The sequence below is a fragment of the Narcine bancroftii genome, chromosome 11, assembly GCF_036971445.1.
Source record: "Narcine bancroftii isolate sNarBan1 chromosome 11, sNarBan1.hap1, whole genome shotgun sequence".
Classification (NCBI taxonomy): domain Eukaryota; kingdom Metazoa; phylum Chordata; class Chondrichthyes; order Torpediniformes; family Narcinidae; genus Narcine; species Narcine bancroftii.
The window spans coordinates 52,436,271-52,449,886 of NC_091479.1; positions in this window are offsets into that span (position 1 = coordinate 52,436,271).

A 13,616-nucleotide genomic window follows, 5' to 3' on the forward strand; every position below is an offset into this window, starting at 1 on the left:
ACATAGCATTCGCTTTCTTCATTACCAATTTCACCTGGTCATTAATTTTGAGGCATCCTTGCACAAGGACACCCAGGTCCCTTTGCACATCCAAGGTCTGAGTTTTCATCCCATCCAAATAGTATGCTTCCTGTTTATTTCCACTGCCAAAATGTACAACTGTATATTTCTCGGTGTTAAATCTCATCTGCCATCATTTTGCCCAGTTTCCTAATCTGTCTGTATCCTTCTGCAACTTTACGGTTTCTACACTTCCTACTCTGTCCCCTATCTTCGTGAGCTCCGCAAATTTGGCTACAAAACCATTTAAACCACAATCCAAATCATTAATTCCTTTTTCCTTGGAATATATCTATCCTGCATTCCTTTTATTACGGCCACATGCCATTCTAGAATCGATCATTACTGAACCTGAACATGTTTATTGTGATGAACATCTTCTAATAAATGTTCTGGGTTTAATTTTTTAAATCATGTTGTGGTTCCTCTTCATCACCTCTTTGGAAGCTGAATTCACAAAATTTTCCAAATATTTTTTCAGCAATAATTCTGTGGTACAGAGGATTACTCATCTTTCCTAGAGGTTAAAAGTTGCATTTTGATTTTGTTGTCTCAACTGAACATTGTACAAGGTGAAGGCTGATTAAAATGGATTCAGTAATGATGGCCTTCAAACTTTGCATTATTGCTGTGGCTACACAGCTTGAATGATAACTGCTGTTCTACAGGGAATTAACTCATGGAAATGTTCTAAATACATTCATTGGAGATAGACCTCTGTGAAAAGTTTACTGCCCATCGGCAACAATCCTTGAAAAGAGATGAATCATCACCCAACAGAGCAGCCCAGGAATTGGCCATTTGGTGAACAATGTCTGTGGTGACCATGATGCTCATTTAAATTAATCCCATCTGTCAGCACATGGTCCATGCACATCACCCATTCCCTCTTGTTCATGTGCCCAACCAAATGCCTCTAAAATCGAGGTGATTTCACCACTATCCTGGCAGCGTGGGCCAGACCCCCACCTCACTGTGCGAAACCCTGTCTCACTTCTCTCCTTTTTCCCTCTCATGTTCAATATGGGCATCATAGTTTTTTTACATCTCCCACGGGGGTGGGGGTAGAAGAAATCTACTCTCTCCATGATTACAATAATTGGATAAATTCCAACCTGGTCATCTCTCAGCTTCCAATGCTCCAGAGAAAACTATCCAAATTTGTCCAACCTCTCCTCAGACCCAATGCTCTTCACCAAGCAAGCCCCTGATGAACTCCTTTTGTCATGCAGCAACTAGATTTGCAGAAAATACTCATAATTTGGCCTAATCACATTTAAACTTCATGCCCTGCTCAATGAAGAATACTTTCTTTAACACCCTACACTTATGTTGCCTCTTTCAAAGAGCTTGCGCTTGCACCCCAAGATCCCTCATTGCAACACTACTACAACTCTTCTCAAAGTGCAAGACACTTGTCTCAATTAAACTCCATCTGCCATTTCTCTGCCCACATTTATTTGTCATCTGGTTTGGAAGGGAGAATACGAGGGCGACTGGGTGAATCAGCAGGAGAGAGAGTGAAACCTGTGGAGGGGGGAGGTCGTGGGCAGGTTACATGATTTTGGAAAATTCCATATGCATACTATCGATTCACAAATGCAATAAGACATGGTTCCTCTGGATTTGACCTCACCCTGACAATGGAGGAGGCAGAAGACAAAGGTCAGTGTGGGAATGGAATGGAACTTAAAATGGCTTGTGACCATGACCCAAGATGGCCATTGTGATCAAAGTGGAGGCGCTCAGCCAATCTGTCATTTACTCTGCATTGGGTTTCCTGCCACAGAGGGCACAGACATGGTTGGAGGAGGTGTTTGTGAAACTTTACCCTGCATGAGAATCGCTGGATGGTGGTGACTGATGCAGATTGCAGGAGAAAATGCCCGAGGACAGGGAGGAATTAGGAGTCTGTAATTAGTTGAAAGATCCTACTGCAAGATTCATCACCAATGTGTAGGAAAGCAGCTTCAGTCTATTCTCCCTCTCAGAAAGATTTAGTTAATAAACAAAACAATCTTTCAGCACAGCCAGGGGAAAAAGGGCTCTTAATTTAGTCTTACAATCCACAGACTTTTAAATTACCCACCGTAAATGACTCAAAATTCAATTTGAGATTCACTTCTGGTGGAAGTATAAGAGCCGCTGTCTTGCTTAATCAGATTAGCCTTATTCTGAGTTTCCATTTTGACTTTCACACCATCAAATGCAAGCCTCAGTTTTTGTTCCCCAACTATTTTCTATCCTTACCCACTTTTCAACCACACCTACTTGAAATTGGAACAAACAACAACTAATATTTCCATGTATAAATCATATACAAAATAATTTACCCACATTTTCACATCACTGTAGCCACTGAGGGATAACTTCTGCCCATCAGGAAACTGCACCAGCCACTACAGGGTGCTATTTACCTTGGTGTTACTGACTCTTTTCCAGTGTTACTTTCAGACATCATGACATATTCAACATGCACAATATTTATTTTCTTACTGACCAGAACTAGAAAGCATTGTGTAAAAATGTGAAAAGCTCAAGTCAAACAGGAGATACAAACTTTTGACTGCAATGTTGCTGTGCAAATTTGCTACATTATTGAAGTCTCACAGAGCTTACAATAGATATTCAAAGTCAAGCAATAACAGAATATTACAGCACGGTACAAGCCCTTTGGCCCATGATGTTGCATTGATCTTGATATTTCTAACAAAAAAATAATACCCTGTAGCAGCTACTGCGGAAGATGCTACTAAATAAAGGCAAACATATACAAAGGTTGTCAACTCAAGAGTGGTTTATTGCAGACATACACGGACCTTTTATTCCCTGCCTGTCAATGAGAACATTAGTGAACACCTTCCGGTCCACAGGACCTGCAGGTTAAAGGTACAAGCCATTAGTGTCCCGTGCCTTTAGACAGGGGCTTCATCTGATCCACTCACTGTACTTTGGTGCCCAGCACTGTTAGCCCGCGACGTCTCAGGTAAGTGTGTGAACTGATGGTGGCGGTGTGTCTGCTACAACCCTGTTTTTCTTTCACCCATGTATGCCTGTCTTAGAGTCTCTTAAATGCATGATATTGTAATGGATAAATATATTTGGAGAATTTGGTAATATTTTGGATTTTGGTAAGATTTAGAGTAGGTTACATACATACACACACATACATCTTAAAACATCTTATTTGAAAGATTGAATAAATATTGAAGATCACTGGAGAATGTTATGGACATTCAAATGTAGGTGTTAATCGAACTGATTTCATAAAATTAATGACCATTGTTTGGAAATGGAGCTAGGATATCTACAAGTACTTTTTTGCAGGGTGCTTAGAGGAAAGTCACACCTGGGTTTTGTTTATCTAACAACAGCTTGAGCAGAAGAAAGAACTCCTGTTGTTTGGAATATGAGGAATGGAACTCTGTAGTAGCTTGCAGAAAGAAGTTACCACCTGGAAGATCCTGACGGGGCAATTTTCATCAGCCAGATATTGAGGTGACTAATGAAGGTACCTTAGTTGTGGAAATCCTGGAACAACAAATCAATCTCTGCAAACACTACAAGAACCTTCCTGAACGGAAAACATTTACCTTTTGAACACCAAAACCTGGTGAAATTTAGAAATGTTCAATTCTGTGCACAGCAGAAGAATTGCCTGCATCCAGAGAACTTGGAAGAAGGAGAAGTGAGATTGAACTGTGAACAAAATAACTTTTCTTAAATTTAAACACATTACAAACATGTGTGCTTAGAATTTGAAGGGGGCTCATTTGGGTTAGTTAAGTATAGAGTTAAGTTAAAGTTTCATTCTATTTTCATGTTTAAATTTGATTAAAAATAACTTCTGTTTTAAAAATGACTTGACTTGGTGAATGTCTATTGCTGCTGGGTTTTGGGATCCGATGGGCTCTTAACAATATTTACTTGGATAATGACATTGGGCCTGTTCAAAGTAGGAAATGGCTTCTACCAGCAGCAGTTTCTATTAGACAAAAAATATTGATCGGTGTCTGGCCACATACGTTTCCTAAAAATTAATACCCTCTCCCTCCCTAAACCACATTCAGCCCCATGACATCTTTCTACGTTGCATTACTGGGACCACCAAGGACCTGACCCATTTCCCATCTCTCCTTGCAATGCCAATATGGCAGCTGCCATTAAGAACTGACAAATCACATTTTAATTCAGCAAGCAAGATGAAAATCATCCTTAAAAAGAAGGGTGAACAAACCTTCCTAATCTTGTCACATCATTTCTATTTCAATTCCCATGGGGCATGAGCAAAAAATGTCCCATCTATTGGCTCACCAAATTATGAGTAAAATCATGATCCCTGTTCATGAAAACCCATAACCTTCAATGTTACACAGATAATCTAAGGAGAATTCTGTAATAAAGTTGAATGAAACATTAAAAGAATTTCCCCCTTATAAACACTGAGATTGTAGTGCGCCAAGAGACCGGGTGAGCAAAAAGAGGTCAAATCGTTGCAACACTCGGATAGTCCAAGATGGCACGGACTCCCATTAGCTGCTGAGAAAGAGCCCGCTCCTAGCACCATGTATGGGCTGAGGAGCCCTACACTTCCACGTAGCGGCATCCAACTGGAGAGTGATGCCACGATGCAATGACGTAAAGCTGGAAGTCGGGGGATACGTCACCAGAAATGGGTGGGCCAGCGAGCACACGTGGGGAATTTAAAACAGTAAAGCCAGTCTTTGTTTTACACTCAACTTGGGTGTCTCTTTATTTGGTAGTGCTGCCACAGTGGATGCTGCAAGGTGATAACTTCTTACTTGCTGCAACCAAACAGGTCTGCAAGATACACCAACCTAAATAGAAAACATGACCAGAAATCCCAGAGATCATAAATTCAAAAGGATTGGTGAAATCTTTACTCTGTATTGTTAACACCAAAGTCCCTATATTTTCAAGGCATTCGGACAAGTAACTGAGAAACATTACATTTTAAACTCATGGTACGTTAGGATCAGAAGGATTGGAGCATAATTGTTCAAGTGACTAAACTTTAAAAAAATAACATCTAACTTTACGAAGAATGTGATACTACAACAGGAAAAACTGATAGAATTAGACTCATTCTATGAGCATTGGGAAGCAAAGAAAAATGGATTGGTTTTCCATCCCTTCCTAAGCGACCCAATGACCCCGACAGGTCCTCCCCGACTTGCGACCGTAATGAAACCTGAAAGCTCCCACAATGGACGCAAGTCGGAGTTTTCCCGCGTAGGAGGAGCCCTGAAGTCTTCGAGCCTATTTTAAAAATCAAATGATTTGACAAACGAGAACAGAGACACAGGACACGTAAAACCCAACAAGTGCGGATTGACTTTGTGATTCAGTTTCTCAGGGTCCATCGGCTGGGGGGCAGCCATCTTAATTTCTGTGCGCATGCGCGATTTGTCAGTTGGCGCTTCCGCAAAGGCATTGCTGAGTGGCCCTCAGTCGGCACGTGCGTATCAGCCGCACATGCGCGCACTCAACGCCAAGTCACAAATCTACCGCGCATGCGCCAACCAGACTTCGAAAATTTCTTCTTGCCCCTCTCACGCCCCTTCCCGCTGCCAGTTACCCCACGGCCTCCGGCCTCGCCCTGTCCGCGCCATCAGGCTTCCCACCGACCCCTCAGCTCCACCCAAACACCCCGCCGGTACCGGCCGCTCCCGGGTGGGGCCCGGCGGGCTGCGGGTCGCCCATTTTCCCTGGACCGCGCGGCTGAGGAAGGTCCCGGCGCCGACGCCAACTTTTTCCCATTCGCGCCCGCGGCCACGCGACGGACCCCGAGCAGACGACGTCGCCCCCAACGTCCCGCCTCCTCACAGCAGGAGCCAATCAGCCCGCGAACCCGCCCATCAATCCAACCCTACTCCAGCGTCTCATCCAATAGTGGCTTCACCGAATCAACACTGAGCTCGCGCAACTGAAGGAACCAATCAGCGAGCGACCGAACACACAGGCGCACCCAATCAGCATCGCAAGACAGAAAGCAGGGAGTCGAAGGAGCAGGAGACCCTTCTGCCATTCCATTTCATACTACCCCAACAACTCAATCAAATCCTTGGGAAACACAGGATCACTTTGTCCTGGCTCCAGGATTCCTCTGATCTTAAGAAATACATTGTACGCCAATTGCAAGGGAGATTATTTATTCTCAATCTTTCCTTCATATTTATTACCACTTCCAATTTAATGTCTGCTACTTTTTTCAAAGTATCTACATCTAAGTTCAATGCATATGATCCCTCTACGAATGTGTAGGACAATAAACTCATCACAAGTCCATGGATCACCATTTCAAATGAACCTTCAACAGGGTAGAGAATTCCAAGGATATTACATTTTCATTGAAGACATTTCTTAAAGTTCAAGCAGCAGATCAGTTATTGGGAAATTGTGACAGTTGATGTTCAACTTCTTTGCATTATCCTCTCTCGATCCATGCTGCTGTGTCCTCTCATAATATTGTACGGTCATCTCCATTTTTTCTAATGACCAAGAGATCCATGTTCAAACTTTCCTCCTATCACCCGCTAAAAACACGCCAGAAACAAGTCTGACAATCTTTGTGCACTTCTCACGCTTCAGATAAGGAAACTGTACACATGACTCCCAATGTAAGATGAGCAAGACCATTCGATGTGAAATTGTGGGACTGGTAGAAAACAAAGCACCAATATCAGGAGACAAGGACAGTGCAGAGACACCCAGCTCCTGGAGACAGGGAGCAGCACAGAGATCCCCGAGTTCCGGAAGACCAGCTGAGTTGTACACAAGTCTGGAAGTGGCTGGGCCCGGAAGTATACAATGTTATGTTCCAGGGTAAACTGGAACAAAAGCGAGGCAATGCACTTTGGTAAATCAATCCGCTGTCCTCTTCACAGTCTGATCTGACTACCTGAAGGTGTCAGGGAACTGGCTTGGAGGGGCTGAGGCATGCTACAAGGATTGGTCAGAGCCAATTGTAAATGTCCACCAGAAATTGTGTCTGTGGGAATGACACTCCCTCTCAGTAATGGGGAAGAACAAGGTCATCAGGTGCAAGGTGCTCTCGGTACTGCTGCATGAGATGCAGGTGTGGCCCATCCCACACACCTCTGCCCTAGCAGTTATCAGAGAAGTTTCCCTCTTCATGAGGGGGTCCAAAATGAATGGAATGGGATGGAGGTCCATGTACGTTGCCAGACTATGGTGTTATGAGCCCAAAGGACCCCAAAACCCAGCAGCAATAGACGTTCACCAGGACAAGTAGTTATATAAAGATACGTTGTTTTTAATTATCTTTAAACATGAAAACAGAATCAAACTTTAACTTATCTCTATTAACTTAACTAACCTTAATCCCCTTCTAAGTCTAAGCGCACGTGTATGATGTGTTTGTAAATTTAAGAAAAGTTATTTGGTTCACAGTTGAATCTCACTTCTCATTCTTCCAAGTTCACTGGTTGTAGGCAATTCTGATACTGTGCACAGAATTGAACATGTATAAAGTTCACGAGGCTTTGCCATTCAGGAAAGTTCCGTTGGTTTTTCAGAGAGAGAGATTTGTTGTTCCAAAATTTCCACAACTGAGCTACCACGATTAGTCACCTCAATGTTTCGCTGATAAAACTTGGCCCATCAGGGCTCTCCAGATGATAACCTCTTCCTGGAATGTTCCTTACAGTTCCACTTATTCCGAGAGAAAGTTCTTGGACTACTGGCACATTTTTGGGGAAGCTGGGACCTATACCATAATGATGGGTGACATCTTAATCCCAGAGGGACCAGTCTCCTGGTGGGGGCATTTGCTAGGGCTGTCAGGAGGGGTTTAAACTATTATGGTTGGGGACAGGGTTTCAGGTTAGCCAGGACAGTAAGGTGAGGGTTAGTAGAATAAGGAAAGAGACAAGTTTAAATAATTTGAGGGAGGAAAAGCAGGAAGTAGTAAACAGATGTTGCAGTGAAAATTGTGAGAATGCTAGAGAGGAGGATGTGCAGAAGGTAGGATGTAGGAGATCCCTGAGTTGTATTTATTTTAACGCGAGGAGCGTAGCAAGGAAGCTGGATGAGCTAAAGGTGTGGATTGACATGTGGCATTATGATGTTGTGGCCATTAGCGAGACATGGTTGGAAGAAGGTTGTGACTGGCATTTGAATGTTCCAGGATTGCGCTGCTTTAGATGTGACAGAGTTGGTGGTTCAAGAGGGGGAGGTGTGGAGGATATTACAGCAGTGCTAAAGCAAGATAGACTGGAGGGTTCGTCAAGAGAGGCAGTGTGGGTAGAGCTGAAAAATAAGAATGGTGAGGTTACTATTATGGGGTATATTATAGGTCTCCAAATGGGGAAAAGGAACTAGGAAAGCAAATGTGCAAGGAAATAGGTGATATATGCAGGTGAAATAGGGTGGTGTTGGTTGGGGATTTCAATTTTCTAAACATTGATTGGGAAATGCAATCAGTAAAAGGGCAGGATGGCTTAGTATTTATGCATTGTATTCAGGATTGCTTTTTGCAGCAATATGTTGAGACGCCAACTGGAGTGGGAGCAGTGTTTGATCTGTTGTTTGGGAATGCAATGGGGCAGCTGACGGAGGTGAGCGTTAGGGAGAACTTCGGATCCAGTGATCATTTTGACATACTCTTAAGAACTTGAAGAGGGAAATTAGAAAGGTAAAAAGAAGGGATGAGGTGTCCATAGCTAATAAGGCGAAGGTGAATCCTCAGGGTTTTTTCAGATATGTGAACAGTAAAAGGAGGGTTCAACATAGAATAGGTCGACTGGATGATGGGACCAGTGAACTATGTCAGGAACCGTATGAGATGGAGAAATATTGAACAATTTTTTCTCGTCTGTATTCATGAGGGAAAGGGTCAAAGGGCTATACAAGATGAGAGGCAAAGGGCTTAGTTATGGAAAGGATAGGAATTAGTAAAGCGAGAGGTTTGGAGCTTCTAGGGTCAATTAAAGTGGATGTCTCCTGGTCCTGATGAGATTTTTCCCAGGACTATAAGGGAGGTCAGGGAACAAATAGCAGGGACACTGACAGCGATTTTTCAAAGATCACTGGAGGAGGGTGTGGTGCCGTGGGATTGGAGGGTTGCAAATGTTGTTCTGTTGTTCAAAAAAGGCAGTAGGTGTAGGCCAAGTAATTATCGGCCAGTAAGTTTGACTTCCGAGTGGGGAAGATTATGGATGGTATACTTCAAGATAGTATGTTCAAATATCTGGATAGGCAGGGATTGATCGGGGGAACCCAGCATGGGTTTGTGAAGGGAAAGTCATGTTTGACGAATCTTGTTGAGTTTTTTTGAAGAGGTGACAAGAAAAGTGGATGAAGGTAGGGCGGCTGAAGATATCTATTTGAATTTTAGTAAGGCTTTTGATAAGGTTCTGCATGTAAGGTTATTTAGGAAGGTTCAGTCATTAGGGATTAATAGATAGTGAGATGGGTTCAGAGGTGGCTGGGAGATAGACAGCAGAGAGTCATGGTGGACAACTGTATGTCATGTTGGAAGCCTGTGACAAGTGGAGTGCCTCAGGGATCGATGCTGGGTCCTTAATATTAATGATTTAGAGGAGGGTGTGGTGAACTGGGCAAACAAATATGCAGACAATACGAAAATAGGGGGAGTGGTGGATAGTGAGGTATATTTTTTTAGATGACAGGATTTGGTTTGTTTGGAAAAGATGGCAGAAGGAATTTAATGTTGACAAGTGTGAGGTGCTGCATTCCGGAGAAAAATAATATAAATAGAACATATGCAGTTAAGGGGAGGGGGTCGAGGAATGAAGAGGAACAGAGGGATCTTGGAGTTATGGTACAGAGTTCACTGAAGGTGGATTCCCAGGTACTTAATAAAGCATATGGCATGCTGGCCTTCATAAATCATAGCATAGACTAGAGTGCAGCTGTTTAAGGCATTGGTGAGGCCAGGTTTGAAGAATTGCGTTCAGTTCTGTTCTGCAAATTTTAGGAAGGATATAGATAAGGTGGAGAAGGTGCAGAGAAGATTTACAAGAATATTGCCTGGCTTACAGCATCTGGATTACAGGGAGAGATTAAGGAGACTGGGAGTTTATTCATTGGGAATAAAATTATGAAAGGAATAGATAGACAAGACATAGACAGACACTTTCCCGTGAGGGAATGGAAGGTTGGAACAAGAGGCCATGAGTTAATGGTAAGGAGGCAAAACTTCTGGAGAAATTTTAGAGGATGCTTCTTCACTCAGAGAGTGGAGGCAGAATGGAATGATCTTCCAAATGAGATTGTTGCGGCAGGGCCCCTTCTGTCATTTAAGAGAAGGTTGGATGTGTACATGGAGGTGAGGGGGGTTAGAGGGATATTGGCGGAGATCAGGAGGATTGAGCTAGTGGAGGATGTCATGGCCTGTTTCCGCTCTGTAAATGGTTAAATGGTTACATAGTGACACAGTTTTTCATTTCAGTGTCCCATCTCTCGTTACAAAACTCTCTGATACCCTCGTTCGTGCTGCACATTTCTTCACTGCTGCTATGGCTGGACTCAGAAAGTTTGCTTGATATTTATCCAACTTCAGTTTTGTATCTGCTTCATATATATAACCAAGCACAAATATTCTCACATCCTTTTGTATTTTTATCTTCATAATTTGTCCTAATAATAAACTGAAATTCTTCCACTTTTACACAGGTCCAAACCGAATGGAAAAAAAAGTCCCGATCACCTGATTACATTGAAAACATTTCTCAGAAATATTGGAGATAAGTCCATTTAATTTATATGGAGTATAGCAGAATTGATGTGGAGAATTGTATTTTATATCTGGCATTAATCATATTTGTAACACTCTTGACACAATCCTGACCCTATTTCTTCTTGAATTTGTATATTTCAATCTTCACACCACTCTGAACAGCTTCTTTCTGAAATCGTCACATCCAAGTCCGACTCCCATCTTTCTCCTGACCTCTGCTATCCTGGTTTTGGATTTTCTCTCTGGAGAGCATCGTACATTTCATTGATAAATTTGGGTGTATTTCCCATCCAACTCTTTGTTCCATTTCACTAATGTTAGGTGGAATCAGTGTTGGTCCCTATCTTTCTCTTAAGAATGATCTAAGCGGGAGAAAACAGAAGGTCCCACTGGCCTCTCCATATTTGTGTTTAATTGTTTGAAGAATTTCTTCCATGTAGCATCTTCAAAATATCTTATACTCTGTCATAACATAAATTTAATATTCTATTGCCTCTGTTCATAGGCAATAATACATTTTGACATACTTTGCTTTCCCTCCTCCATTGTTGTCAGATTCATGTGGGTCCCACAGATTAAGAACCAGACCAAAGCGGAGGTACAAAGCACACATTTATTTCGGGGATGGAAACAGGACAACAGGGTCGATATGTTAGGCAAAAGTCTACACACAGAGTACGCAGGGAATAAATATACACTTCTAATAAGGAGGGTGAAACCGACAGAGACTGGTGGAAATTACATGAACCTACACATTCAAAATTCAGGATCAAAGTTATACTATGAGTCCCCACCCTTTGACCAGTATGGACATGGCTCTTGCTGCCTTACCTCGCGACTCACCCCAACCCAGTGTGGAAGATGCTACTTACTAGCCATGAGGAGTCGAAAGAGGCAGAACAAAGGGGAACATGGTCCTTTATAGTTCTGGGGGCAGTGCTGGGAGGGCAATCTCTTGGGGCAGGCTGGGCCCTGTTGACTGCTGTGGCCAATGCTGAAAGCCAAGTGCAGGGGCTCAGCAGGGGTCAGTCGAGGTGATTCACCTGAGCCAATTGGGTGAAGGTCAGGGCTGAGTCTGGCCGGGCTGCCTGGACTGCAGCTCCTGGGGATTTAGGTGGGCCAATTGGGTGAAGGTCAGGGCTGAGTCTGGGCGGACTGCCTGGACTGCAGCTGCTTGGGATTTAGGTGAGCCAATCGCAAGGGTCACCATGATGACTTGGAGTGAGTCTTTGACCTTGATTGGCAGGTAGTGTGTCCACCGAACAGGATCGCAGCAGCGCCACCAGGTGGTGGACACTGCCTCTCCATGACAATCCACCCCTTTAGAAGACACACTGATTGCCAATAAAGTGCAACAGGTAATAAGAAGGTCTAACGGGGCAATGAAAATGTGAATATAAATTGACGATCACGTCATGGAATAACTATACCAATGATAACAAAAATAAGTGCAATCCCCCAGTGAATGATAGTCACCCAAATGCCTCTCGTGGAGCCAAATGGCCCCCAGGGTCCCCATGAGGTGGTGATGCTGGTGGATCTGGTCCCTGGATTTTTGAATTTTGGCTACCGAGTCCCGAATGTGGTCAGTCAGGTGGGTGATGTTAGAGGATTCCTTGGGAATGTAGGTGCAGCCCTCCTGGCCAATGACAGCACAGCTGCCAGCAGGTAGTCCAGGGCCATCCGATTTGGCATTTCCACCATACGTCTCTCCTTCAGCTCCACAACTGTTCATGTCAGAGTGTCCTTTGTTTGGTGCAGTGACACTGCTGACTCGTTGGCCAACATCTCCAGGAGGGTGGTCACCTGGGTCACTTCGTTGGAGAGACATGTGAAACTGTTCACTGTTCAGGAAAAGGCGACATAGAGTTGTGAACTCAGCCAGCGCCATCATGGGCATTAATCCCCTGTCCATCGAGGACATCTACAAGAGGCGGTGTCTCAAGAAACCAGACTCTACCCTCAAGGACCCCCACCCCAGCCTGTGACATCTTCTCAATGCTACCATTGGGATGGAGGTACAGAAGCCTGATGAACACCCAACAGCACAAGGACAGCTTCTTCTCCTCTGTCCACAAGAGCTTGATAGCTGTTTCATGAACACTGTTCTTGAAGCTTGGGGTGGGGGAGTGTGTGTCATGCAGAAGGTTTGTACACTACGACCATCGGCAACCTTGAGGCATGGCCTTGTGACCCTCGCTCTGCCAATGCTGTCAGGCATGGGGTCGGCCATGGTTGGAGCATGCTGGGAGCAGCACCGTGCATGCTGGGAGCAGTGCCAGGCATTCTAAGGGCAACAAAGTGCCGCTTGTGATGGCTATTTTTGTGAGAACAGCCTTCTACTCAAAACAGCGATGCTGCATGAGGGAGAGCTGACTGTTGAAGAGGTTTGTCAGTTGTCACCTCAGTGGTTGACATATTCAAAGTGTTTTATTCTGTGTAACAAGGCAATAAACTGATAACATCTACGAAGAAAGTGACAGTATTGCGAGCCTATATCATTTCAAAGCCTCTGGTTCCTGCTGGCTGCCTTGCCGTCTCCTGATACACATTTTTACAGGATGCAACTTCATCCACTTCTGAGTGGTTCCATCAATTCCCGATCCCTCGAGGTTGCCCTTGCAGGTTGATAGGGTCGTTCAGGCTTATGGTATTCTGGCCTTCATTAGTTGGGGATTGAGCTCAAGAGTTGAGAGGTCACGTTACAGCTCGAGAAAACTCTTGTTAGATCACAATTAGAATATTGTGTTCAGTTCTGGTTTCCTCATTACTGGAAGTTTTGCAGAGGGTAAATGTAAATGTTCCACTATCA